Raw genomic sequence first — 26,892 nt, 5'->3', positions numbered from 1 at the left:
ATATATATATATATATATATATATATATATATATATATATATATATATATATATATATGCGTTTTGCGGAAACGGCGGCACGTTTACTAATAGCTCGCCCATTCTTTTTTTCTCTGAAATATGAGTGGATACCACTACACACCAGAAGTAACGTCTGAAAATTTTTACTGTTTGAAGACGACGTATTTTAGCTTGTCAATGCCATATATATTTCGCCCCTTGTAATTCGCCTTTTTCTATGCAGTGTGAACGAGGTGGATCTCCTGACCCGCCAGCCACGTATTGTACGGCACCCGGAGATCGTAATTTGTTAAGGGGGTGCTTTCGGTTTTTCGATTCGAGAACTTCTGACAGCTTATAAAAAAATGGCTGCATCCAATCGTGAACTGAGTGATTGAAATTCAATTGAAAAGCGTGTGACTTTTTTGTTACTTTCCGTGTTAGCGGGACCTAGTGCAAGTCTCAACCATGGTCTAATTTAAACACTTCCGTGCATTTTAATTAATTATTATTTCTTCATTATTCATTATTAATTCATTATTAATTCATTTAGCAATAAGTTTTTCGTTAAGGAGGAACAAAATTTGGTTCGTGTGCTCCTCGCTGAACCTATTGGCAGGAAAACTAGTTCCTATCAAATTTTCTTGGTGTTATGCAAAAGTACTGGTCTAGCTTTTGCTTCATGAAGGATAGCCACTCACCTTATTTAACGAGTTGAAAGGTGCAGCATACCTTTCTGTTGCTATCGTAATTATTTGGAAGGCATTTTAGATCACGCCCAATTGTTACCCTGCTTCTGAGATTTTGATATCAATGGCGGGTGCGCAACTGACAAGAAAGAAGAAAACGACTGCCAAATTAAAGTGGGATGTAAGACGGATTATCTATGGCGCACGGGTGGAGGAAAGCAGTGCCCCCTAACATTTGGCTCCCAGCTTCACAGAGCTGCCTTTTTGATGCTGTGTGTCGTGCTTAAATGCAGGGCTTGCTGTGTTCGGCAGTCCTCTCATCATGCCGGCGCCTCTAGCCGCCACCGTCGCTCCGGCACTTGGCCGACGCTGCGCGAAGTTGAGCAAGAGCGCTTGTGCGCTAGATTGTGACTAGCCATTTCCGAAGCCTGCAGGCGTGGTCGCGCCCTCTTCCATGTTGCTGACCACTTTTTGAGCTGCGTCGTCAGTAATCAAAAGAGGGGCATGTAGGCCACCCACGTTGGTGCGCTCTCCACCTTTTCTCGCGGTTACGCCACACAAGCTCGGCGATGACACAGATGCCACCAAAGATCTCGGGCAATTATTGCGTACGGTCGCCGTGAACATACTGAGCGACATTCTGCAAAATTATATAGGCCTTTGAGCATCATTTCCAGCATTGTGAGTGGACAACTGGGCAAAACGGAACCCATGCTCATAAATGGAACTATTATACGAGTATAGTGATTACAATCTCGGGGCTGTAGCGGAGGCCTGATTCACTGGTTGCATTCCTGGATTGAAAACTTATTCCCATTTGAAGGCTTCGACAGCGAATAGAGCAGACGGTACTTCGGAACCATTTCAGCCGACGCCTACAAATGAAAATGTAGAAAGCTGGTTTGACTTGAGTCTTCGGATAGCGTTTGGCGCTGCAGTCACGTGACGAACGTACCACGCTGCCTGTAAACTGTTTTCGATTCGCAAAAGTCCAGTGTTCGCTGCTGTAGCCCCGAAGAAATAGACGGATATCACCCCTTTTTTAAGGAGATCAGAGGTGGTTTCCGGGCAATGTCGACGAGCGCAGGGCTGGTGGGCCTCACAGAAGAGTACGTATTTACGAGCACCTATTTTTTTCTCCATGCTGTCTTGTTTTCCTTCTCCTCAAACTGCTTTTTTGCGTAGCTCTCGTTGGGGCTTACCTGGGTTGACGACGACGTAACTTTGACTGGTTGCTCCAGAGGCGGTGAGCCTGCCAAACACGGCCCCAAAATTCATGCATCATTTAATCCTTCACAATTTCCGCACGTCCAGCTGGATATTGTTTTGTTTGGTGTTTATTCTAAAAGTCAGGAATGTATAGGAGCTATGAATATTCGTGCACCGATAGACATGTAGCCATTTTTCTTTCAGCGCAAGATGGCTAATCTATTATTCAACACCAACTGCATGCCTTAATTCATTTCTTCAAAAAACACTTTCTTCTTGTTATATATTAGTGTATGTCAGAAATATAGTTTGCGTCATGTCACTAATTTTTTTTGTGGTAGAAACAAGGATCTTCCAAAAGGATGATTTGCAAAGCAACAGCATGCTTACCTCAAAGAGAGTAAAGTTGTTGTTTTGCGTCAGCTGGTGATTTCCCCTCGAAGTCCTTGCAAGATCTTTAGACAAGTGCGCGAAATTTCCTTCTAGAGAACGCAAACGGCCAAATCTTACAAGGAGTAGACTCTTGAAACCCTGATAGCACGAAGACTGTCCGTGGTACATTTCGCAGCGTACAGACAGCATTCCCATTCACTGACAAAATTGCACTGAAGTCGGAAGTACTTAATACTGACTGCACTACCTTATTTTCTGAGTTAAAATGGGAGGACAATATCATCAACGACAAGAAGGAGAAATGCGCCGCTAAGAACATAACTGAAGCATTCGGTTGTTTGTGGTCAGCGCGTATTGGTGGAGGTTCCGTGTTATCTACGTATTCAGGTCTAAGCAAGTGAACGAGTCAATAGGAGCAGGTAACAAACGAGTGAACTGTCGGAAATTTTCCAAAGCTATAATTCGCATCAGGTGCAGTGTGACTGTAACAGGCGATTGGCGTGTCTCGACATGTACGATTTTCGAGAAATCGTGGGTAGAGTGATTTCTAGCTTCAAGTACATAATCTCAAATCATATGTGGCTAGTCTCAGTATCATGCCAGCTGGCACGCAGTCGCAATAAAAAAATGATCACGCATTGCCAGATTGAACTCCAGCACGAGCACTTTCCCCATCGTCGCCGTAGTATGTACTGTGATGGTCTGCAGCCCAAGGCAACGAGACGAGGCAAGCGCTGAGGTTGGACACCCTCTTGCTGGCGGGATTCTCTGCGATCACTCCGCTGCGGACCTCATGTTGTGCTAGCAGTGAGCTGCGTCATCCGTCGGGTGCTCGTACCGCGTGACATGGGACGCCAGTTCCGGTCCTTTATCTGCAGTGCTGCGGAGGTCACGTAGCACAAGCCCCCATGGCGATCCGGCAGCGGACTGTACGGCTATGTGGACGGGTCGATGGCCAGCCCGGACGATAACCAATGCGACGACGGAGAGTAGCTCCGCACCCTCGGTGCCACGCATGACAGGGGTAGGAATCTTCCCAGAATGATCTGTAGCAAGACGGGCGACTCCAGCAGCAGCGTACAGGAGATACAGGAGAAGGAGATGGTCATATTCATTGTGATGGGCATGCAGTGAACGCCGACTCTTGCGACCACTCGGCTGTGTCCAGGGTCAGCTCCAGCTAGGACAGACCCCCTGGTGATTATGACCAGGATGTTTTCCACTGCCGTTAGGCGTAAGTACTTTATTTATTTATTTATTTATTTAGTAAGGAACCCACAGCGCCGTGGCATTACAGTGGGGGGGGGGGGGGGGTCTAAGACTGTTTGGTCTAAGACCCTTTTCCCAAGCATTTCACCCTAGAAGAGCCGAGCACCAGGCCAGAGGAAATCTTGTACCCATTAAAGAAAACCGGTGGGTACCCGGCGGCACTGGGGTACACTTTGCATTGATGGAGTGTGGCGAGGACTTCTGTGCGTGGAGAACCCCAGCGGCGCCTAAGGAGCTACACAAAGTTAAGGGCGTTCTGCAGGTAGTCTGAGATGAAGAATGGCGGCTACGTCCACATGGAGAATGTCCGTACCTCCTATGATGAATGGCGTCTCGCTCCCAGGCAACCAGAGATGGAGAAGGAAAGGGTAGTTCCACTGCATCCCTTGCTTTTTGAGGTAGGGCGTGGATGAATAGTGGCGCGTCATGGAAGCAGGGATCACAGCCACAGCGACCAGTAGAGCAGGCCCTCCGCACGCTTTGGTACTACCGGGGGTTGGTGTGGGAAACCAGTCTCCGAACGGGCGGGTTCCGTAGCTGTGCCGAGCATCAACGTTTCCTTCGCGGAGCCACTCCGGGGCCATCAGTGCTCGTTCAGCGGAGCATTGGGACCTCGTTCTTCTGTGTTTGTGTGGGAGCAGCATGGGGTTACTCTCGTCGGTGTCTTGGAGCTATGCAGCGAATGAGACGCGATTATCGAAACCTAAGATTCAGTCAGCAACCAGGAAGGGACGTTCGTTGGGTGATTAGCCCTGAGCGCAGTCACGCGACACGGACGTTGTTGTTGTAGCCTACGACAGAATGGCACATACCCACTCTGGGGGATCGGCCAAGAATCGGGTGGTAAAGGTTGGTATTCACCTGTACGTAGTAAAGGCAAAAGGAAAGCACACGGGAGAGGAACACCGGGGGATTCTACCACAAGAAGGGCACGGAGAGACGGACGTTGCGTTGTTGTTGTTCGCCTCGTGGAATGGCTCATACCCACACAAGGGGATCGGCCAAGACGACGGGTGAATAGAGAATTTTTGTGATGAATATTTTTTCCTTGAGAAAATAAATAATAAACTAAGCAATAAATAGAAAGAAAAGAATTCTAGGGAAAAGAATAGTCAACAGAATCGAAAGCTGACCTCCTCTTCCTTCTCTTCATAGGCGCAAGCTCAAAATGCGTCAACGGAGCGTTGGGACATCGTCGTCCTGCTTTAAGGCAGAGTAAAACGAACATAGACGAGCAAAACGCAAGACTGATATGAAGCCTCCAAGAGCTGGACAACAGCTTTTAAGTAGAGCCCATACGAAGGAACATGTGCCCGGTAGACTATGCAGGAAGAGAGGCAAGCCATGAAAAAATCAAAGAAAGACCAACACAAACACAGTATACACAGAGGAGGCAGATCGGGTTCGAGGCACCAGGAAGAGAACAGTTACAGACTCCGATGGCGACCTCAGATGTAGCCCATCATTCAGGTGCATAGACCCAACCCATTTGAAGGAGGCAGCCATGGCACTCGCAGTAACCGCACAGAAAAAAAAGCATATAATCAAAGGTAAAAAAGGTAGCACAAATAGACAAGGACATAGAAAGACAGACAACACACGGCAACACTGGTTTATTTCAGAAACGAAAGGTGGTTTTATATCAACGTCAAGACCAATACTCCGTCAAACCATGCGCTAGCAAAGCGTATCAGCCAGATATGCGAGCTCTTTTGCCGGCAATAAAACAAAAGGGGGTACTAACACACTCATATTTCAAAAGTGATATCCATTCCGCTTCTATGATTTCTCGTGTCAACCGGTTATTGTGCACTTTTAAAACCATACATTGTTCAAGAAGCGGTATGCAGTGACACACACTGCAGTGGGCTGTCAACCCTTTTCCACGCATATCTTCTACGTCACGCCCATGCTCTCGAAGCCTATCATTCAGGCATCTGCCGGTTTGCCCTGCATACTGCTTGCCACAGGAAAGAGGAATGATCAGCATTCCAGAGAAACATGCAGGAGCTACATCAGGGGCAGGATAGGGCAGACAGCCAGTAGCATCTTGGGGGATATAAATAAAGCCGAGAAGCAAGCAAAGCTACTATGGACACCAGCGCATAATTCCGTTGAGGGGAACCAAGGCGCGCACCAAAGTCCGACCCCTCGTACTCCGGGCACCCCAACCGACGGACGAGCGAAACTACTCAAACAAACTGACCACATAGTGAGAATACCTAGAACACAATAGACTACACAGAGGGGAATACGCGTCACCAGATTGAGAGGTGGACAAGGAACAGGAAATAACACTGAGAAGAATAGAAACGGATACTAAAACCTAACTGACTGCATTTAATCTGCACAGAAGACTATGAGCCGCAAAGTGCGCACTGTGGAATAAAGGCGGACTTATACCACATTGTATGTTCCTCCCAAAAGAACACAAAAATAGTAGCCACCATGGTGGCTACGGCGCTCGGCTGCTGACCCGAAAGACGGGGGTTGGATCCCTGCCGCGGCGGCCGCATTTCGATGGAGTCGAAATGCTAGAGGCCCGGGTGCTGTTGGACGTCAGTGGGCGTTAAAGATTCCCAGGTGGTTGATGTTATCGGGAGCACTACACTGCAGCGTCTCTGGTAGCCAGAGTTGCTTTCGGATGTTAAACCACAAAAACAACCAAATAGACAAAAATAGAAAGGATTAATGAGCGGATGAATCAGCGGTGGGAGGAAATGCTGTTCAGCTCAGACCCGAACGTTCAGCAAAAGCTGACCGAAAGGGCTAGAGCAGCTACAAGATCCGAAAGAATCCCACAATATTGTGCCGCCAGCCAGTTTTAGTAGCAATTAAAGTGTTTTCATTGTCATCGTGTGTCACACCCATACGCCTGCGTAAATTGTAATCTTTGGACATTTTTTCATATTTCCAGCATTTATTTCTGCATATAAATATGATAGTCTATTTGTGGCGGTCATGCGTTTTCAGGATTGAAACCATTATCTGTTGGCTTATGTTGGAACAAATGAAGGAAGCGAAAAAACGCACTGCAATGACGACGAGGTGGCGCTATACAGAATTTACTTTGATTTAGATTTGTCATTGAAAAGCATCTTTCGGCGGTTTAAGCTATTTACTTTAACTTTATGAGGACAATTCGCTCGCTTCAAAATAACACTCTTCTTGAAGATTAGCGCTTACTGTCTAAGTCGAGGTTGACTTCTTGCAGGGTAGTTAAGGTGTCCGCCGAGCAGTGAGACAGTTACAGCGTGTTTCCTTTCCTCAAAAACAATTTTGTCCATGGCGACCAGCCTGAAGCCCTTCAGTCTCTCTCCGCTGCCGCGGAGACCGTTATTTGGATCCCTTGCCACGCTGGGATCGTGGCAATGATTTAAGTCAGTGAGCTATGGCAGTGAGCTAAAGAAGATAAATTTGTCGAATGGACTCGAAAGCGGCAGCGAGCGAGTCCCAGTTTTCTGGTCCTCCTCTCCCTGCCACGTTGGGGCTGCAGCACTCGAGGACCGACGGTTCGAAATGGTTCGAGCTCAATCGAGAATACAAGGGGAGAGAGAAGTAGCTTACAGCGTGCTGCGGCGCCTACCCCCTCCCACAGCGCAACGCCCACTTCTAGAAATTTCAGGCCTGATGTTACGCGGTTCTCTTTCAAGCTTCGTCGAAGGAAGTAGAGGCAGGCCCCGGCTTTCGGAAAGCTATGAACAGCGATCATTAAGCTGAAGTGCTACTTACTACATGAGCTTGGGTATCTGAACATTATTAGTTCAGTCAGCTTTAGTAGCGGAGAGTGAAGATCTTGTTTCTTTTGTGCCCGTCTATGTCTGTTCCGTTGTTGAAGGTTTTGCAAAGTTCAGTGGCTCTGTTTTGCCGTGTGTCATCCGTTCATCCATCGTTTGCAAAACTGTCTGCTACACGTCCTCAACCAAATCACGCGCACCATGAAGTAGCCAGGTGGAGAAGAACGCAGACTTTACTTCTGTCTCAACTATCGAACGAGGAAAAAACCTCCAATTTGATATACAAGGTTTCCCCCGTATTTTCACATGGTACATACACTGTAAAAACATGATGACTAGGCCCTGTGTTTTCATCACTTCTACGCTGGGAAGACTTCCGGCTTGAGCTCATTCATCGAGTAGAAAAAGAGAAGCTCCCTGTGGGAAGAAACTTCCTTACGCTGCGTGTGTGTTGGGCCTCAGGTATGAAAGTCCATTCGCATGCAGAATAGTGAGAAGCTACCTGGTGCATTAATCAGGGAGCAAGGGAGCAGGAATACTTCAGACAAAGAAAAAAAGAGACTTAACGTTCAGGATCATATTGCAGATTCACTGTATTTGCCTGAATGTAACGCGACCACCATGGCAACGCGAAGGTCGACTTTGCGAACGCACTTTCTACGGGCGCGACCACTGTGCTACGTGTATACCATTTCTATGTTTTCCTCCTCCAATAATGCCCATTCGGGCGCTGAAGGTAGCTGAATAAATAAATAAATATAAACGCAGGCATGGCCGTACGGTCACCATGTTTTTCGGTTTCTTGACCTTCTGTAGAAGGTGCTTTCCGATTCCGCGGCTTGTATACTGCGCTGCGTGCGCCCATTTTACAGTTGTCTCCAACGCGGTCCTTCTAGCGCTGTAGGAGGCGCCACGAAGAAGAGGCAGAAGACAAAGCAGAATCGCTCGTGGGTTTGCGTTCTGTGTTCTTCCTCCGACGTCAGATCATTCGAACGTGTACACTACAGCCAGGACTATTCCATTCGCCAGAACAGACAGTGGGCTATAGGCCTCGTAATAGCCTTCCGCTCGCAACTTTGGTGGCATCATCCCGGGTCCTCACTCCAATGTCTTGCAGTGGCGCCACCGAGCAAGCATTGGCCCGCTGCACTGTGAACTGCAGGCAAAGCTCGCTCTTTGCGAAGTGGTTACCTGGGCGGAGGGCTGTCGTCGAGCTGTGCCAGGGAATCGGCGTCCGGGTCCGACGCTGCGACAGCAGACGCGGTGAACAAGGCGCTACTGACGGCCGTGGCTACCCTGCACCCGGGGAATGGCCACCGAGGCAGCATGCACGGCAGAGCACCGGGCTTGTAAGAGCCTCCGGCCGTGGTGCACTGACGTCGAAGGCTTCCCTGCAGGTGAGTTTTCTGAACAGGGAGCTGCACTGAGAAATCACGCGATTCGTAATGACACGTCGCTCGTGTGAGTAGATCAATATTCCACCGGGGCATTAGTTGACAACTTTAAGAAAAGGGGGGGGGGCTAAGGTTCTATAGTAATATGTTTACGAAGATAGCAACGTGCATTTTTTTCGCCAATGGTTTTCCTTTTAACTGTCCGCAAGGAAATAAAAAAAGCCTGGCGTAAGATAGTTGTCGCGGGTTTAATACAGTTCCAGGATGCGTTATTACGGACGCTGCTGTCGTCTGTATTTTCTCTTCAGATTTCCTACGGCTTGGCCAACTGCCGCCGCGGTGCCTGAGTGGGTATGGCGCTCGGCTGCTGACTCGAAAGTCGCTGGTTCAATCCCGCCTGCAGCGGTCGAATTTCGGTGAAGGCGAAATTCTAGAGGCCCGTGCACTGCGTGATATCAGAGACGCGTGATAGATCTGTGTGACATCAGAACCTCAGGCGGTCAAAATTTCCGGAGACTTCGAGCTCCTTGCCTCCTCTGTTACTTATTAATGTGAGGGTATCAGTGAGGTTAAGCATTTAATTAACGCATGAAATAATGTTTTATAACCATATGTCAATTTATTCATTATTTATTAATTAAGCAACAGTCATTATGTATTATAATTAAAACTGATCATTGATATCATTATTATTATTTTTTGTAATTAATTTCCTCCTGAATTTTATTCGTTCATTTCTAGAGGAACTGCTTGTAATTCACCGATTCTGTGAATCGGTGGGAAGTTTTAATAATTTCCCCGTTATCGATGTTAATTGGAAAATTATTCATTAATTATTTATCTATAAATTCGGTATTTTAAACTTTCCACTCAATCAATATTAATCATTACGAATGACAATTACATTCTTACTGTATGATGGACAGTTCATGAGGACACGCTCTGTCCACTCTTCCTGTCCACAGCTCTCGGTGGCACACCCCGTCCACGCCACTCATGAGGGAAGAAATGCTTTCACATTAAAATGCATCATATCTGTTCATGCCTTTCTCCCTCGTTAATCTTTTTTTGCTATGTTTTTGAAAGAAGTCGGCCAGTATTTTCGGCAAGAAAAAGTGGCATGTGGACTTACCCTATAATGGTAGCGTAACGAATGTTCGTTGGCTGTATCTCTTTTTATTTTGCATCTCAAGCGTGTAGCAAACAGCATCTCGTTATCTGTGTGTTGCAGCCAACAGCACAGGCTCGGCGCCGAGAAGTACGCCGAGGCAGACGTCTGTCGTGCAGTCTTGGGTTATCCGCCTGCGCCCTGTTGAATAGAGGGATAACGTCTGCTGCGCCGATCACTAGCGCCACGACCACCACTACTACCAAGGGGCTGACCGTGGACCAACCTGGAGAACGGGTCGGAGTGTATAAGCTCTGCAGTTCGGGCATAGTGCTTTCGGCTGCATTTCGCCTCTGACCTGAGTGAGTGGAACATCAAAGGCGCCTGCACATTGTTTTTTTTTTACGATGAGCTTGCAATCGCTGGAACTATTAGAGGGAACACTCGACATCTCTTAGTCGCGCGAACAACGTGAGGAAGCCGCGGCGCCGCTTTAGAAACATTAGCGCGAGCGAGCTTGCTACAAATTAGCTAATAGTTGCAGATGCACCACGCTCGTGTTCTGGACTGTACTACGTTGCGTCTGCCTTGCTGCACTGTCAACAAAGGAGAGCCTTGTCTCTCGCGTCTTCTCTGTCGCGTTGCCTGCTGCTGAATGCGCGACGGCGAAGACGGTGGCTGACTTTTGTTTGTGTGTCTCGAAAGTGCATATGACACCGCCGAATGTGCGTGAAGAGGCAAAAAGTAGAATTTTAAATTGGCTTGTATACTATAGAGTCCAGTGTTCTGATCATAAAGAGGCTAGTCTCACGGAAAAAGGTGATATTCTAAAAAAAAAAAAACCCGAAGAAAAGAAAATTGGGGCGTCGCCATCCTCGGTCGATGCCGCCCAACTCGCTCTTCTTTCCGCGAGTAAAAGGCACTCGTCGACTCCGATTTTGCGCGGATCACAGAGTCAACGCTACTCCGCTATTCACTTCAGAACGGTGGCAATCAGCGTATATTTGTCAGGACATCACCAGGTGGAATCGCGCAGCGGGAAATTTTTTAAGGCGGAGGCCTTTTTTTTTTCTTTATTGGAAGGCGGAGGCCTTTAATGCCTCATCGTTGTAAGCAGCAGTTGTCGACAGAAATGTCACGCTTTTCAATTGGTCGAAATGGTCATGACGTCACAGTGCGCGAATTTCAAACGGGGCCAATTGTACTTTGGCTACTAACCAGGCAACCAATTAAAGGGATCGTATAGTGATGCTCCAAGTAAGTGGTACTGAATTTAGTTAATTGCTTACTTAACCAATTAGCCTAATTAGCCTTTCTAGTCAGACCAGATAAATAAATAAAACCGAGTAGGAAATTGGTCGCGCTCGGGAATCGAACCCCGGTCTCCGGAGTGCGAGACGAGCACGCTACCACTCCTCCGTGCCAGCTCGATGTTTCGGTATGAACAAAGGTACGTCTAGTGAATACGGTGTCTTCGTTCACTCCCATCTTCCTCCATGTTGGGGAGGAGGGATAACCGCAAACTTGACAGGACTGAAGATCGAGAAGAGGACAGGACGAGCGGATACCGCTCGTCCTGTCCTCTTCTCGATCTTCAGTCCTGTCAAGTTTGCGGTTATCCCTCCTCCCCAACATGTCTGACCAACTGGCCCAAAGCTTCCCCTTGTTGAACCATCTTCCTCCCTTCCCGTTACGGCGAGGTTTAGGTGTCCACTGATATATGAGTGACAGATACATTTTGAGGCGAAAGCCTTTAATGGCTCATACTGTCGTGACCAGGACGTGTTAGCAAATTTGTCCGCGTTTCAGATTGGTCGAAATGGTCGTGACGTAACTGCGCGAGAAATTTGACGGGTGTGTACCGAAGTATGTGAGACAGTACTGCATAATTTCCTTTCCTCAAAAACAATTATCGAGTGGTGTCCACCGAGATATGTGAGACAGTTACTGCATAATTTTCTTTCCTCAAATACAATTTTCATTTTCTTCATCGCGGTCCCTCATTCTCCTTTCACTCCATTTCCTCCCTTCCTGTGCGGTGCGGTTCAGGTGTCCACCGAGATGACAGAGAATTACAGCTCCCTTTCCTTTCATCAAAAAGCGTTCAGTTCAAAGGGCAAGGCATCGCGCCGAACGTGTGGTGGCGTTCCATGGACTCCCTGGCAGCGCTACAACACGCTGTCGCGTTCCACCCCTCAAGGCAAAGATTAAGTGTCATTAATGGGCAGTTAATTAATGCACCAACAGAATATGAACTGAACAATCGCGTCGCAGAATGCAGCACTCAGGCTTTCGCCTTTCACCACTTTTGCCGCTAAAGTTCCTTGTAATTTTTTAGTTAGGCTTTCACGACCATACGTGCGTGTTTTGTAACCAGGCCAACGTCAGCATGCCCAGAAAGATCCAAAGAATCTATTTATACAGAGAAAACAGATTTGGATAGGATGCGCCTCAGTGTCGTTTTAAGTACAAAGGTCAGCCAGATTTGAAACGCTATTTTATTTAATCACCTCGTCCGTGCCAGTCACTTTTATTTGAGTACTCTGTGCCGGCGTGGTTGCAGTAGGGCTTGCGTTGTGTTTTTCCTCTTTAAAATTTTATCCAGGATATATTCCAGCGTTGGCGAAAAACAGGTATAGAAAAGCAACTCTCTCGCTCTCACGCACACCGATGCCGGCATAGTTATGAATGATGCGCAATAGTTTTTGGCTGCACCGACACGCGTTAGTGCCCATCTTCTCATGCGCGTGCTGCAGACGGCTTTGCGGTGCCATTCATGCGACATCAGATTGCACATTACGCTATATAAAAGTGCATATGCACTATTGCCAAAGTCATGAGTATCGGCATAGTGTTTCGGTACAGAGCTGGTGTAATGGTGTGTGGAAGGGCATGTAAATGTCGCTTGCAGTAAATTATGCAGGAGGCAATGGAGACTTCGCGTTTCCAAGGCTGATGGTGAATGCTCAATATGAGCACCTGCTCCTTGCGTGCAGTTTGATGGAAATCTGATGGCAGTCACATAGTTTCTCGCGTCCATCGAGGCCATACCTGAGCCTTTTCGGATGTCGGATCAGATGGTTGTAGAAGCGGTTCTCCAGAAAACAGTGAGGCTTGACTCTGAATATAGAGCACGTCACGTCGTTAATGGTGTGCCGGCTTTGCGGTGAGCCGCCGCGGTGGCTCAGTTACGGTGCTCGGCTGCGGTCCCGAAAGACGTAGGTTTAATCCCTGCTGTGGCGGTCGCATTTCGTTGGAGGCGAAATTCTAGAGGCCCGTGTACTGTGCGATGTCAGTGCAGGTTAAAGAACCCCAGGTGGTCGAAATTTCCGGAGCCCTTAGCTACGGCGTCCGTCATAGCCTTAGTCGCTTTGGGACGTTACACAACATGAGGCATAACACAGAGCCAGGTACGATGTGAACGTTTGTGTTTTCTGCCCCATGTAAGTTGGCAAGAATATGTCCGATGGTGAACCGGAACAAGTGGCGACCTGCACAGTAAAACACTCCCGGCAGTACACCGAATGTCGGTCCGCAGTTGTCTGCCAGGTTCCCCTCACGTGTGGTAAAGTACACATCGGTCAGACCGGACGCTGTTTCAATGACAGAGCGAGCGAACACTTCCTCAACGTAAAAAACAAGCCTGGGAGCCACATGGCACTACATTGTAACCAACCCCGTCACGATTGTCGGCCTATGTTTTCAGACACCAAGTTTCTGGCGACCGCAAGGAGTAAAATAGAAAGGGAGGTTATTGAAGGTTTTTTGATTGAAAATGCAGGGGACGCGTGCATCAGCAGCCCTTCTGTCTGTTCACAGGAAAAAGAAAGGTCCTTCCTGAAACGGACGCGATTCTTGCGTTTTAACCGCTAGACATCCTGACAAACGGTTTTTCCCGCACCTCTCCTTATTGTGTTTTATTTTGCGTTGTTTTGTTTGTAGGCCTTATGCGGAACGTTTTCTCCCCTGTCTTTTAAAGATTTTTAATGGTTTTTACCTTCTTAATTGCTTGGCCGGTGGTGGTTCTTGTTACTTCTTTAGTTTCTCTTTTTACGATTGTCACTTTTGCCGTGTTAGTTTTTGGTGCTTTTTTGTTTTTTTTTTCGCTTTTAGCCTGCTGACTGTGCCTATTGCCTAGCAACTTTTGTTTTTCTCGCCCTTTTTCATCGCCATTTTCTCACGCATTTTCTCATGCTTATACGCCTTCTCGCCCTCTTAAATGTTTTTATTTAGCCAAAAGATTCCGTTTTGCTTTGATGTGCTCATTTTCTTGCTTTCCTGAGCTGTAGTTGTCAAAGGCTGCAGCTGGGTCATGCACATCTTTTATCTGTTAGTCCTTCTAACATTAGTTTAGTAATGCTATAGGTTGATGGTGCATGCACATTTTATCAGCTCTTTCGAGCTTTGTTATGACTCGCCAAGCGTGTGAGGCGTCCCTTCGCAGTGTCCCGTGGCTGACAGTGTATCACGTGCTCCAGAAAAATAGTATAAATCTGTGCTGGTTTTTCACGCAAATAAGAGTTGGTAGTCAGCGCCCGTCCTGTGTTTTTCGTGTTCCTTCTGTCCTCGTTCCGTAGCGCTGTGTGAACGTGATTTTTGGTGGGAAAAATAAACCCTCGAACGTCTCGAGGTTCAGCGCGACAACCATTGCAAATATGAAGAAAGAAGACACGACGAGTGCTGAGTATACCGATATTATTTTTAGGTTGTGAGCGCTCATTGCGTCCACTTCCTTCGCCTACGCCTGAATTGCAGCCCTGAATTTCAAGGTATTAACGTACCAAGAGGTCAAATTTTCGTCTTAATGCCTGAAAGGTACAGTTATAGGTGAAGTTATAGGTCCTCGTTTGGTATCTGTTCTGCAGCACCCGAGTTTGCGAGAAACGGGTCGTGAAATATTTTGTCGATCTAGTTCAGCTGCCATAAAAAGGTGGAATAATGCAAATTTTCGAATAAAAATCAAATTTAATCCAAAACACCTACACACTAGACTAGGTACAGTGACAAACAAGAGGCTGCTCCCCTAACCAACGTGACACGTGTACAATTTTTACCCGCAAAAAAAAAAAAACGAAAAACAAGCCATTTGCATTCTTTGCATTAGTGGCATTAGAGTGCTATAATTAGCATTGCACTTTCCTACTCAAATTAGGGCTGAATTTTAGAACATACGAAGGACAGAAATTCTTCTTCAATACAATGAAAAGCAGCGCTGGCAAAAAAGAAAAGAAGGGAACACTAATGACGTCATAACTTCAGTTTGTCCCTACAGTGGACTGGGATCCTCTTCGCATATCAACAGCGCCCAGCATTCAGAGCGATATGAAGTATTTGTATGCGTCAAAGCACTGCCAAGTGGATATTGATCATAAAGCTTCGTTACAAGGAACGCTAACGAATCTCGTGCTTTATTATGCCATAGCCTAAGAAGCTCGTTCTCCTGCAAACCTGGCGTCGTCTTCGTCGTCCTGCATCAGTCAGAAATATCACAGATGTTTCAATTGAAGCTAACGACATGGGGAGGGTTCGAATGAAGCCGAAATTGGCCAGGAGGTTTCGCAAACGCGGATATTTAGGAATATATATGTAGTTCAATAATTTATTAAAAGAAATTGTCCTGCATTGAGGTTCGAACCCAGTCCCACTACGTGGTACGCAAGCGCGCAAAACATAGACCACTTGAATTCGAGGAAAATAAGCCCCACACCACGGACACCAATACATAAGAACGAGGACCAGAGACAAGCGCTAGATTTCTTGTGGTGTGCATGGTGGGATGCTAGCTTCTTCTGCATTTCAAGTATGCACCAACTAGCCCAAAAAGAGGTTGTAATGCATAGACCACGAAGGGTCGTTAGATTAAGCATGTTAGAGGGGCACCTATTGAACGGGGTGTGTTGTGCATGACTTAATTAGCAACGTGTGTCTGGAATGTGCGTTGATGTTACATTAATAAAAAATAAAAACAAGCATAAATAATGTACAAAAATAAAAAGAACAAGAAGAAAAGTAAAATAGAGGAGGAGGGATGAGAAGGCGCTATCGCGTCTACTCTTAAGACGAAACTGAAGCGTGCTCCTCATTTTTTTAACTCAGTGCAGTCGACACAAAGTGCAGTCAGCCATTTCTACTGCAGGAGCCAGGAAATGAACAGATTCCAGAATACATTAGGCTTGTTCGTGCAAATTACCGAGCTATCATCCGAAAGTCAAATATGACATTTCCCACACAGGTGTTGTAGGACACTTTTGTGGTTTTTATAGCCACCCCGTCCCAACGCAGTACCAAAGGGACTGCAATACCCTACAGTAGTAATTTGAGGTCAGCAGTGCAGTGCGCACCTTGATACTTTCAAACGTAGCATCAGTTCTTCGCGTGCTATGCGCTCTTCGTCTGGAACCACTCCGCCTTTCTGAAGGCAGCAGCGCGAAATTCTACGACTGGAACAGTGGCCGGTATGGCAAAAAACAAGCGCACACACACAGCCAACGAGAACGCAAGCAGGACGACAAAAATAAAAAAAGGACTTACAATTGATGCCGGTAAAAGGCAAGCAGCCACACGCGACGAAGTCAGAAGATGACGAGACTTACACAGGCCACCCAAGGTCGACACCTAGCGGCAAAACCCCGTTCCTTCCTCCTTGGGCAAAACAAAGTGACAATGCTGAAGGTGGATGGCATTCCACCTTTACGTTCGGCAGAGGTACTGTCGCGAGCAAAAATTATTAGCACAGATCACTGAATTAGGATATCTCACCACGCGGCGCTGCGGTTCGCAGACCTGCCTATCGGGCCGTTTCCATGTTTGCACTAGGGGGATGGGGGGGGGGGGGGAGGCGCAGGAAGTAAGCTTTATCAATCGCGCACCGCCCGACCGTTGAAGTGCCGACCCTACGTGACTGTGCATGCGGCATTTATTTTGGCTCGGTTATCTTGAGCAAAGATCGCTTCTTTTTATTACTCTTTTTTTCTATGTCCGCGATGGTTTGTCAAAAGGAACTCGCGGGAACAATAGATGATAGCGCCGCTTTCAGCCAGTAATTTTGCTGGGCCGTGGCATTCGGCTGAACCCCTCTAATACTGTGGAATGGGAACGGCCCGGCACTCTCGTCATCAACCTCTTCGCCACCCGCAGCGCCACGCGTGTTCATTCCGGCGCTTCATCATGTGTGCTAATCTTTTTTACTCGCGACTGTACTTTCCTCAGGTTTCTTTGGAATTCCTTAGGCGTAGGTTCCTAGCTTTCTCGAGCCTTAGCATTTGAAAAGGCTTTATTGCATCTGCAAACGGAAATTAAGCTCACGCCTTGGAATACGGTATTTCTGGTACAGCGCGCCTAAGCTTAATGTCTGCTGTCAGAACAAAACAGCTCCTTTTTCTACAAGCTACTCCCAGAGTTTTTGGGAAGGCTTACGGGGACAGTCCTCATTTATTTAAAATTTGCGTAGGCATTCATTTTCTCCTCTTCGAAGCGCAGCCCTCGAGGCCCCCAAGGTCAGGAAAGCAACCAGTAAACTCGATCGCGGCACCAAAGAGCGCGGAGGCTCTCTGGGAACTTCCTCGAAGAACCTCAGCAGCTGATTAGCGAACAATGTGAACTTTGGTGCTGTGTTTGCGAATAAAGAAAATCATAGATAAAACGTTCAGCCAACAATCATGACAAGCAGAGCCATGCACCTTAACAAGGCTGTCTTCAGAGTTCTGAAGTACGGAAATGCGGTTTCCAGGTAACATTTTTTAGAGCTGCTTTAACCCATGTAACCCGATTCATAGATATGGTCACATGCGCTGCTTTCTTCTTTGTTTTGTTTTACGCAGTGCTCACATCACCCATCTGGCCGAGGGCACCTCCATCAGCTCCAGGACTTCAGCCTTCGGATCCAGCGGCACTTTAAATTAATTTGTAGTGGGAATATTTGTTGCTGGAAGAATGTGTGTTTGAAACGCATTATCGAAATGATTACAATAAATTGGCTGCTGTAAAAGTTTTGAAGCAGCAATACATCGGCGGTTCTTTCCGTATCAATAACTGTATGTGTTTTTATTCAAAGGCGTTTGGTCATGGTAAATATTTGCTTCCTGTCCGAATTTTTGTAGTGACAACCAATGAAAATAGTTTCGAAAGCTTTTAACTGAACCAGTGGGCTTCAGTACGAGTTGCTACCTTATACTTCCGGTTGTACGCGTATGTAGAGCTGTAGGATTCGCTCCACCAAAGATGACCATTCACTTCATTAATATATGAAAAGATTAAGTCGCCCAGTCAAATAATTTCCAATACTGTGGCTGCAAAACATTTCTTATTATTCCAACTCATCAGCGTCCTTGAAAGATTATGAATTTTGTTGCGAGAGTGTGCTCTGTAAGAAACCTGAAAAGAAAAAAAAATGAACACGGTATGAAAACTTCAGCCGCGAGAAGGCTTTACTGAATCGAAAGGGTAAATCGGTGTCATGTAACATTTGCTTCCTGGCTTCAGAGCGCTCTCTCTTCAGCTTTCAGTGAGAAAATACAGGGTGTCTGCTGCTCTCTCCTTCTTACCTCGTGCCGTGGCCTCACTACGGAAGAACTTTTTCAGTGCTTGGCCGTACGCGAATGGAGGTTACTCCCGAGAAAGAACGCATGAGCACTGGCTTCCTGGGTTCACTGGGTTCAGCACTGCAGTGCTGAAGCCAGCGTTCTTCAAGAGCCGGAATGACAACGAATGTAGAAGCAGCACTTACATTGCAGTTTTTTCATGACTCATGTTACCAATAACCACACTTTGACGCCACAGTCGTCGTTCGGTTGCTGAATCCTAAACCAAAACATCACGAGAAAGAAATTCGATTACAAATTACTTATTGGTCGTAGGAGAATACCACTTGGTAATCCACGTATAATAATGCCTTGCGCATCATTACAAACAACAAAACATGCACCCAATAGTTACGTGTCTACACTTTTTAAAAACGAGCAAGGTAAGGAGGAACTCATTCGTCACCTTTCGAGACCTTCGGGGCTTTGGAGGTAGCGTAAGGGCTCCACTACAGCTGAAAAGCAAACCCGTTGCTTGTTTCTTCTCCTTGGTTATCTGTGCCACACTGAGTATTATTAGGTCCTTGTGGGCACTGTGCGTCACCATGTGAGTACACAACTCGAACGAAGAGAATCCACCGTAATGTAGTTCATATCGAAGGCACTGTAGGTGGGCTACTCTCGGTACCTCTGCCGTTGACGAGACGACGACTGCGAACACGTCCGCCCTTGTTAGAATATCGTAAGCCGGCGGCTATCAGTACTTGTAACGTTGTAACTGGTGACGCATTGGGCATGCCCCCATATGTCGCCGTCTACAGAAATCGCGAAATAGCGTAGCTCCTACTCTTGGGCAGCACCTTTGGCCGTCATACACGTCCGTATAGGCTAAGGTATTAGGACAACACTATTGCGTAGTGGTTACGGCATTAAGAGGGACGCTAACATGGTGAGAAAGAAATTTATTCTTCTGGGAGAAAGTGCGCCCGCGAACGAAACAGCTAGGTGGCAGCGATAGCAACAAGTGGCACTCGGGTGGGATCAGACTCTCAGTCGTTTTCGGCCGCGCTCCACGTGAAGGTGATAAAGGGCATCCGAGAAAATACAGACAATCTCAAGCTGCCCTGAAATATCCGCGCGTGTTTATTGCTATTGCAGAAAGCTCTGGTACCGCCGCGGTGGCTCAGCGGTTACGGTGCTCGGCTGCTGTCCCGAAAGACGCGGGTTCGATCCCGGCCGCGGCGGCTAGAATTTCTTTGGAGGAGAAATTCTAGAGGCCCGTGTACTGTGCCATGTCAGTGCACGTTAAAGAACCCCAGGTGGTCGAAATTTCCGGAGCCCTCCACTACGGCGTCTCTCATAGCCTTAGTCGCTTTGGGACGTTAAACCCCATAAACCAAACCAAACCAGAAAGCTCTGGTAGCTTATAGCGAACGCTGATAAACAAAAACTACCAACCAGAGGAAAATGAAAAGAAAGTTTCGTGGCATTATCTGCCTCGTAAATATGTATCGGTACGATGCTTAGAGCGAAAAGAAACGTAGTGTAAACAAGGGCATCCGTTAGCGCCAGGATGCCATTGCTGCTAGATGTGCGAGGAGCCGCTGGGATGCCGTTGATCCACCCGGGACGACCAACTAGTCGAATTCACCCACTCATCCAAGTATCTTGTTCCGTCGAAAATAATGGGGTTGAGGCATTTCAGCAAGAAAGCAAGGACAGATTGGCGTCCAAAAGCACAATAATACTGGCTATAGCTGGCATTTCATGCATAACCGAATAAAATGAGCGGTATTTTGAGCACTGTAGGTATGCGGTGACGTTGAGGTTGTCGTCGGTCACTTTCGTCAGCACTGCGTCTGCCGAGCGTGGTTGTGAGTGGCGTGCCATGCATCATCTTTGAACGGTGTAGTTAAGCTTATGAAATTCCTGCCTTCATAACCTCACAAAACTTTTACATCTTTCGCTTTGCTATGAGAATTCAATGTTTTTTTTAAATGTTGGCACATGTTGAAACTTCCTAGACAAGCATGAATATAGGCGAAGATTTTATGGCCCGATATTATCGTCCTATCCCATCGTCCCCTTCCTCATCAAAACTATGCGCCAGTGAATAACACTTGCACACAATGTCCACCAAAAGGGTCACGCCTTGAGGCCGAATCGACGGGACCGCAACAGTGTCCGTCCGCACCATGTGCGATGACCGTGAATATTTGCGCGATGCACACCCTCGCCAGTCATTTTGCGCTGGTCCGCGTCTCGGTGTCAGCCGGACGTTCAAGGGCACGCTGCTCCAGTCTATCTAATTCGCGGAAGCGCTCTCCATACCGTCGCCACCGTCATCGCCCCTACCCTTGTTGGGTGCTAAACACTGTGTTCCCATGTCGTCGAAGCATGAGCGCAAACGGTGTGTCAGTGGTGCCGCTTCTCCCGTCCTCGCCGCCGCCAAACACGCATCCGGCGAGAGTCCCAAAAAGCCGTCCAGTGGCAGAGAATAGCACAGCAACAAAAATTGGCGGTGGTTTAGCTCGGGCTAAACCTAGTCGAGAAGCGATAGCTACAGACCATCGGCTGCGGTTAGGCTTCTCTGCCTTCAGAGACGCAGAACTCGAGATGCATTCACCATCAGATGTCGGCGCTGTAGATATATCGCTAGAGGCTAAGCGAGCCCGTCCAGCGGCATAGATTTCACAGCTCTTGGCCAACCGTTCGGCACTCTCCTCTTGAGTTTGTTCAGCGCGCTGTCTCCTCTTCACTTAATTTCTCCGTCGATCCCTCGCCTGCTTTACCTGGCCGACTTCTCACTATCCATAGTGCGGCCTCATGTATGGCTGCGGCCACGCGAGCTCTCCCCTTCTATACTCCCGGTTATCGCAGTTGCAGAGCGCGGGGTGTGACGTCATGCAGAGGGCGCAGCGAGCGCCCAGCGTCTAAAACCCCTAAAAAAACTAAAGTAGCGCCAAGACGCCCTCCCTCTTCTCTCCTCCTCCCCCGCGCGCCGGGCGAACGACTTTTGTTTTCTTTGTGATTTCATGTGACTGCGGTGGCGACCTCTAGCCCGCTCCGAAGGAACTAACGCCCTTTTGAATTGGTTGCGGTAGATTCCCGTACTTTCCGAGTTCTCTATGTCTCCGCATTAATCGTGCGTTCCGCTGCATCAATACATCGGTGACTTAGGAGAAACATTTGCAGGCTTCACTGAATCGTCTAAAGGCAAAAATGAGCACGCATAGATGGATTGTTTTGGTAGAGCCGCACGCGCACCGTGTCCGGGTGCGCCGGGCGTTATGCGGCGTGCCAAGTTTGATATCGAGAGTGGGGCGTGCATTGAACGTGACCGTGAATCACGAGGCCGTAGAATGAATTTGCGGTGATCTGTTTTGGTGAAGGGGAGTATGCAAACAGAACGACCGTCCCCGCCGGAACGCTGCACGTGATACAATGGATACACAGTTTTGACATTCGAAAAGACACCTGCAAGTGAAGGCATTAGAAATGCCCGTAGTTCATCCGCTCTTCTAGTGGCTTTTGGTTTTGGTCTGCTGCAATGTATCGCGGACCAGGTAAGACGCTTGAGGGATTGCTCGAAGTACGGTACGAAGGCCACGCTACCTGAGTACTTATCTGTGCCTCCCCTAATGTTCTCTCGCGTGCATAAACTGTAACGATATAGACTACCGCAATAAAATTTTATTTGGAATAGTTTCTTAGTAAGGAGAAAACCTACCTCGCAAATATCCTTCGTCTGCCTGAAATGGGATAATAAAGTTCTACGTAAATGTTTCATCGGCATCAGTCATTAAATGAGAAGCAAAACCTACCTCGCTTTTAACGCATCTGTCCGATAATATTCCTTATTCATATAGTCGCTACTAGAGCACTGCACGGGCCTTAATTATTCACGCGTCCCGAGCACGTCAACCTTTTTCGTTACCCGCCCCAGCCCGGCGCGATTTTTTCGATATAGGCCCGATCCCAGCCCGGCCCGCGAGGTAGACATGCCCGGCTCAGGCTCGGAAACAGCCCGAGTACTAAATCATCATCATCATCATTTATTGGCCCTTAAAACCCCTGGCGGGGTATTACATAAGGGGGGGGGGGCGAACATCGAAACAAGTAATGACATTATTAGGTCAAAAAATACATATACAAAAAAACTACAGTAAAACAGTGAGGAAAAAAAAGAGTGAAAAAAGTATACACATGAAAAAAAAAGTATACAGTGAAACAATCGTTGCCTGGGGAAGAGAAAAAAGAAATACACCTTTATAAATCAGGCAGACAGGTGCAGTAGTAGATAAACAATCATAACATAAAAACAAAACGCAAAGGGAACAGTTACCCACATTGGGATTTCAAGTGAAATGACAGCATTTGGCGGAAATTAAGAGCATCGCGTTCAATGACAATACATTCGGGTAGTGAATTCCATTCTTCAATGGCAAGAGGCAGAAATGACTTGTTAAATGCGTTTGAGGAGCCATGGAGTCTTAGAATGCTCATGGAGTTGAAAAGACGGCGTGATGTTCGGATGGGAGGGAGCAAAAATGAGTGTCGAAGTGAGGTGGAACAATAGTACAATTTATGCAATAATGATAAACGGGCAATTCTACGCCTACGCGCGAGAGGCTCGATGTCGGCAGATAATTTTATTTTGGTAGTGTTGCGACCTTCCGGCGAGGCGGTCAAGGACGGGCTCACCCTACCGCCCATTAGTGTTTTTTTGTGCCATCTGCCACATGTCGCTTTCCGCCACATCTCCTTCTATCCCGGGGAGCGCCTGGGGGGGCGTTTGGAGGCTCGCGCTCTGGTCTTCCGAAGAAATCAGTTAGGAGTGTTGCCAGCTCACCCAAAGCGGAAGCTCTTTGTGTGAGCGCGGGCGCCCCCCCCCCCCCTAAAAAAAAGGTGCCGCGGTTGGAAGGGGCTTGGGAGAGCGTGGGGAGAGCCAGTGGTACTCTGGACGCCGAACGACGAGCAGTTTGCTTCGCTGGCTGCTCGAGCGTTCCGAGAGATGTGCAGTTGCTTGCTATTGATTCTTTGTATTTAACATGTAAATAAATTCAACGAGTTAAGTTTTAATCGACTGGATCAAGTCTGATCATTCATGATTAGGCCAACGAATAGCGGCAGCTACGCATAGTTACAACAGGTAATGCTAGAGCGGGTGTCATAGTTGGAGGAAATAAAGCGGGCTGCGCAGTTTTGGACGGCTTCTAGGCTGGCTATTAAGTAGGCTTGATGTGGGTTCCATATTGGGGATGCAAATTCAAGTTTGCTACGGACGAAAGTTTTGTAGGCTAGGCTGCGAATGGAAGAAGGAGAGAAACTGAGGTGACGTCTGATAAAGCCGAGTGTTTTCGATGCATCAGCAGCAATCTTCGTGATGTGCTCGGACCAAGTGAGGTTGCTCGTGATATGGATGCCAAGATACCGGTATGATTCGGCTTTAGTGAGGATGGTTGAACTGAGTGAATACGCGTAGTCGATATTAGTGCGCTTGCGTGATACCTGCATGTATTTGCATTTTGTTACATTGAGCGTCATTAGCCATGTGGAACACCAGCTCTCAATCCTGTTTAGGTCGCTTTGGAGCAATTCCTGATCATGCACATCGGTGAAGCCAAAGCCTTTTGTTATACGCATCTCATTTAAAAAAAAAAGCAGCTACAAAAATTTTAAAAATGGAGATAATGGAGGCCTCACTGTAGGCAACGTTAACAAAAAAAAAACGTTTTAGCATTAATAAAAGAGGTTATCACAGATTTGCTCACATTCGTAGAATCCTCCTAACTAGTTAGGCGTCAAGGGGAAGCGAGAACGCGGAAGTGATGTTACAAAGTATGTGACAGGAAACGCGCGACCCACTTACGATGGGCACTATCACGCATACCCACAGGTACTGGTCATATTGCGAGACTAAACTCAAGCCAGCGCGCGCTATCTGGTGTTTTTATATATATATATTGGTTAACAAGCCTGCTAGTTAGCACGTCTTAGCTGCATTATGATGTACTACACCACTGACAATGCTATGCCGGAAAAAGCGCGCATCTAATTCAAATAGCTTATTTTTAAAAATTGCAGAAAGTCTTAGGTGAAACACCCTGTATATACATAATTCAACTAAGACGTGCTAACTATGTTGGCAATTCCTCTGCGCGGGGACGCACAGGCAGTGACTCGAGGCAGGTCTTTGTATGAAAAGGTTTAATCTCACATCAGGGGGGCCGGTCGTCGTCGTGGGGCAGCGGGGTGGGCAGGTGGTCCTTTGGCAGGGCTGGTCCAAGAGCGAGAGAGCGCGGGCCTTCCCGGTCGCGCCTTATAAAGGCTTTCTCCCAGCCTCGCTCCCCCCGCCCCACCACTCGGGAAGAAGGGGTCCGAGGCTACCCGCGGTGAGCGGCGCGAGATTTGACCTGCCCGCGAGCAGACCCTACAACTAGCAGGCTTGTTACCAATATTTAATAGTTAACTTTTAAACTATTACAGTTGGGCTCCTTAACTATTGAGATGCATGTAGCCCACCGTAAGTAATGTCCATATCCGTTTTTAGAATTTAGAGAACGCGATTATCCTCGGCGCTGTGGCCCAACAAATTTGGGCTATTTCGACGAGTTAGGTTCACTGGAGAGGTTGCTTTGCCTGCAAGCTTCTCAAACCGCATGTATTTCGGCGCGACGTAGGCGAAATTTGTTGGGCCACAGCGCCGAGGATAATCGCGTTCTCGAAATTCTAAAAACGGATATGGACATTACTTACGGTGGGCTACATGTCTCTCAATAATTAAGGAGCCCAAAGGTAATAGTTTAAAAGTTAACTATTAAATATTGGTTAACAAGCCTGCTAGTTAGCACGTCTTAGTTGAATTATGATGTACTACACCACTGACAATGCTATGCCGGAAAAAGCGCGCATCTAATTCAAATAGCTTATTTTTAAAAATTGCAGAAAGTCTTAGGTGAAACGCCCTGTATACACGCACGCACGCGCGCGACTGCAGAATCTAACGCGTGCGCTTCACCATGTCAGAGCGCAGTTTGATCTGCGCTTATAGTACGCATGCATGTCAAACAACGGCACGCGCTCAAATTTAAGGAACGTCACTCTACAGTTCGACGTGTACCTCGCGTCACTTACACGTTTGCGTGCGTGCAATCACGATGCGCTCAACGCAAGCGCCCTGATGTCGAGCTTACTGCGGCCATACGCTCGATCGCGAACAAACCACTGCACGGCGTAGCTTGAAAAAAAAAAGAGGAAAACTCAGTAGCTATTGAAAGCACGTCACTGACCTCGCAAAGCCTGGTCGATGGTGTTGCGTTAAAATTCGCCTCTCCAATTCTGTGTTAACCAAACCTTCTTCCGGCCCGCGTCGGTTTTCGATGATAGGATCGCGAAGAACCGCTTTCCGCCGTCGTGACTGTTCTTGCACCCGAAGGCGCAGCAGCTCGTCATGCCGCACAGATAGACGGCTTGAGGTTAGGTGACTGACACACGTTCCGAGCAAAACAAAAGCCGCTGTTCTTCACAGCGAGCGAAAGCGCAATGTCCGCAACGACGCCTGTCGAACCTACGGTGCGCGGTTGGAGCGGACAATATGGCGTCTGCGGCCTCGAAAAGCGCGAGTTTAAAGGACTTTTGCGCGCGAAACCATCGACCAATGGGAAGAGGCTACGGGCGCAGGAGAGGGAGAGGCGGCGCTCTGCAAAGGTTGTCGTTACTTTAAAAATTTCCAGGCCAGCGGCAGGAGCGGTGGCCGCGCGGCGACCGCGACGAGCCGAGTTGCCGGAGAATCGAGGGCCGTGGTGTGACGTTACAGTGCGGCCGTGGCTCAAAGTGCAGCGACGGCGAAGAGGCGAAAACTTGGCGCAATGTAGGCATCGCTACAAAAACAGCATGTAGAGGACTTGTGTCCTCTCCCAAGAGCGACAGGGCAAGGCTTAACGCGCAGCGCGACGACCACGCTAATCTCATTCTCCACCACCGCCTCCTAATTTATAGACGCGCCGTGGGCCGTTGACATCAGCGCACCGCAGTTCGTGAGATAACCCTCCTGCCCGTACCCGCCGCTGCAGCGCCGCTCACGTGACCCCGTTTCGCCACCGCTTCTCTTGCTGACAAGCTAGAAACAAGGGGACATGTTCATTTTAAAGACGGCCTATCATTCCTTCCTCACATGATGCTTGCCCCATTGTGGCCAAGTGGTATTTCAACAGACTTTTATTTGGGGAAGCCGCTCGCCTCACGTAGACCGGAATGCTTCTTGCCTGTTCCAGATAATGAGCTTAACAGGCATCATCTATGTCGCTTCCTACAGCGCTATGTTGTAGGCGGAGGCCGCGCAGGGCAGAATGATGTCCCGGATCTTGTGCTTGGCGTGGAAAGAGAAGTTTATTTTGTTCTGTATTAACATAAAAAATACAAAACAAAACAGCTGAACTCAATGCTCTGATCAGTCAAGGACATGCGCAGTGACGCAGCACTGAGCACGTCAGTAAGGCAGTAAGAAAGCCGACACTCGACCGCCGCGCAGGACGATGAAGTATGTCGACTATTTGCGCAAAAATTCAGCCT

At 47.8% G+C, this 26,892-nt stretch overlaps 1 pseudogene; it reads right to left on the bottom strand.

The window, feature by feature from the left end:
* The window catches only part of LOC149353974 (uncharacterized), a 107,116-nt pseudogene that overhangs the window by 11,455 nt on the left and 68,769 nt on the right, over nucleotides 1-26,892 (bottom strand).

This window comes from Amblyomma mixtum, chromosome 3 (genome assembly GCF_055824585.1).
Source record: "Amblyomma mixtum isolate Tamu chromosome 3, ASM5582458v1, whole genome shotgun sequence".
NCBI classification, from domain to species: Eukaryota; Metazoa; Arthropoda; class Arachnida; order Ixodida; family Ixodidae; genus Amblyomma; species Amblyomma mixtum.
The sequence above is the reverse complement of the archived record's forward strand: the minus strand, read 5'-3'. Positions and strand labels throughout refer to the sequence as shown.